This window comes from Tupaia chinensis, unplaced genomic scaffold, assembly GCF_000334495.1.
Source record: "Tupaia chinensis unplaced genomic scaffold, TupChi_1.0 Scaffold143645_1, whole genome shotgun sequence".
Lineage (NCBI taxonomy): Eukaryota > Metazoa > Chordata > Mammalia > Scandentia > Tupaiidae > Tupaia > Tupaia belangeri.
The window spans coordinates 319,718-322,712 of NW_006203493.1; the positions used below are offsets into that span (position 1 = coordinate 319,718).

The 2,995-nt window shown below is 43.3% G+C and overlaps 1 pseudogene; it reads left to right on the top strand.

Moving 5' to 3' along the window:
• The first annotated feature begins 1,569 nt into the window (after nt 1-1,569).
• Nucleotides 1,570-2,063, top strand: LOC102488230 (single-stranded DNA-binding protein, mitochondrial pseudogene; annotated as a pseudogene).
• The last annotated feature ends 932 nt before the right edge of the window (nt 2,064-2,995 follow it).

Consider the following 2,995-nt stretch of genomic DNA (forward strand, 5'->3'; position numbering starts at 1 on the left):
TGAGTTGTATTCTTTATCTCCAGAAGTTATGTTTGATTCTTTTTCAGTATGTCTGTCTCCTTAGAGTTCCTCCTTAAAGTCATGGAAGGATTTTCTCATCCCTGGAGTTGATTATTTTCTCTTGTTTTTCATTGAGTTTTGTTACAATGAATATTCTGAACTGTCTTTACTGGTGTGATCTCCTGTGTTTTATCCATTGCTGGTGAGGTGTTACTTGATTTCTGGGGTGGAGGGAGGTATTTGCTCGTTTTCTCATGTTTCTTAGGGCTCTGCCTTGATTTTCAGTCATCGGGTGATGTATTCACTGCTTCCGACTTCTTCGGAGTCTATTTTTAAAGCTGTGTGCTCACGTACTTCCTACGGTGTGTGTTAGCTCTGTGGCAGGATCCCTCTTCCTCCATGGGCAGGAGTGTGGAATTCACAGTGAGAGTTTTGGGTTCAGATTTTCAGAGAGGAGTTACCTCCTTTTACCACTAAGAGGGTTGTGGGGAAAGAATTGCCCCAGAGTGTCAGTGGTTTGTGGGGAAAGAATTAGCCCAGAGTGTCCTGTCTTCAGGTGTGTGGTTCCTGTACACCCAAACCGTTTCTGCTTCCTGTGTGGCTGGAGGTTAAGCTAGAGAAGCAGGATGTGAGGTCATAGACTACTTCTTGCAGCACACTTCGGTCCAGAGCATCCCTCCTCCCCACAGCAGGCTGGGCAGGGTCCCTGCTGATAAACTCAGGCCAAGCAGCTTGGATCTGCCTCCTTGTTGGTCCTGATGCAGAAGGGCACCAACCCACGTGCAGTAGCAGCTCCTACCTCCTATCCTAGGCCTCCCTATTGTTCCTGTTATCTCCAGGACTGCAGGAAATGGGTGGTGGTCTGTGAAGACTAGGGCAGCCCCTCTTCGCCAACAGCAGGATAAATGGAGGTCCCTGCTGAGGAACTTGGGCTGAGGGCCTGGACCTGCCTCCCTGCTGCTCCTTCTATCCTAGGCCTCCCTTTTGCTCTTTCTCACCCTGTGTGTTTTGGACACTGTGGCTGGAACTTGAACCATGTTAGGCCAGGTGGGATCTGACTCTGTTAACCACTAAGCTATGGGGTGGCCCTATATGCATATTTCTGTATGCTTAAAGCATTTATATAGTAGTTAATTAGAAGTAATAAGAAAAAAGGGAGAGACTTGTAGTTCAAAATTAGTCTTGAAGTATTTATTCTTTTTTTTCCCTTCAATTTGTCAAAGGGTGCTTGCACTCACTGAAGATAGACCAAGTGAGGGAGAGAGGAAGTGAGAAAGCTCCCTTCTCCTCCATCCCTCCCTTTGCTTGGGACCTTGGGCATGCATAGACACACACTCAATGTGTTTCTCAAGCCACAGGGTCTGGGACTTGAATGTGATCAGCCGGCCATGCAGGATCTAGCCACCCAATAACCATGTCACTGGCTGGCCCTACTCTGCTTTTAAAAAGAGGTAGAAAAAGTCTCCCCAACTCCATTAGTGAAGAATAAATATTACAAGACCAATTCTGAGCCTAGCTAGAAGAGATTTCCTTTCAGAATACTTTCACTCAGTGCTGTCGGGGCTAGAGAGTCAGGAAAGACCTAAAGATTAGAGTGTAAGACAAGAAAATAGAAGCCATGTTTCGAAGACCTGTATTACAGGTGCTTCGTCAGTTTGTAGGACATGAATCTGAAAGAGCTAGCAGTTTGATTCTTGAACGATCTCTGGATCGTGCGCAGTTACTTGGGCGAGTGGGTCAGGACCCTGTCATGAGACAGGTGGAAGGAAAAAATCCAGTCACAATATTTTCTCTGGCAACAAATGAGATGTGGAGATCAGGGGGCAATGAAGTCTACCAAATGGGTGATGTCGGTCAAAAGACAACGTGCACAGAATATCAGTACTCCGGCCAGGTCTCAGAGACATGGCATGTCAGTATGTGAAAAAGGGGTCTCGAATTTATGTGGAAGGGAAAGTAGACTATGGCAAATACACGGATAAAAATAATGTGAGGCGACAGGCAACAACAATCCAGCTGGTAACATCATATTTCTGAGTGACCAGACCAAAGAGAAGGTGTAGAATGGATGATTCTCCTTTGGCCATTGCTTGGTACAGTCTCATTTCCAAATCAGGTATAGGCTTTATAATTTCTGAGGAAACGAATTAAAGTACTCTTTTTATATATACATATAAAAGAATAAATACTTTCACTCACTATCTTGATAACTTTTTAAATATAGAACACAGATTAGTTTATTTTTAACACCCATCATGCCATGAATTCATAGGGACTAGGTTCCAGTAGCTCGGGCCCCTTTCCATTGGTTTTCACAAAGTGTGCTTCTCTGGGTGGAGCAGGCTGGCGCTTTAGTTGAACCCAGGTACCTTTCTCTTTGGCTTCTTTCTTTTTCTGGTCATTTTCCTTGACACGTTTTAGGAAGCTATCTCTGCTCTTAGAATGTTTAATATGCTCAATATGCACATTGATTCTCTTGGCAAGAATCTTGCCCTTACTGGGTAACATTGTAGACTCTTCCAGTTTTGCCATGGTAACATCTGTGGGGCATTCCTTTTTGAATAATATCCATTCCCTTAATGTCTATGATATCACCTTTCTTGTAGATTCTCATGTATGTTGCCAAAGGAACAACTGCATGTTTTCTAAAAGGCCTAGAGAACATACATCAGGTGCCTCTCCTCTTCCCCTTTGTGTTCGTCATTTTGGTTAATTACTGGAAGATGGCGGTTCCAGCCAAAAGGAAGGTAATATCTTGATAACTTTTACTGCTTGTGTTGATATTGTTATGTTCTTATATCATTTAAAAAAACAAACAAAAGCCCTTTTTTTCTGAAAGACCTAAAGATTTTTATAGTTATTATTACCTTCTTTATTAAAATTTTTACTGTTTTGGTTTTTTTTTGAGAGGTTTTTACTATAGGGCACGTGCGCTTGCCAGAAAGACAGAGAGAGACAGAGAGACAGAAAGCAAGAAATCACCCCCTAGGGAGGA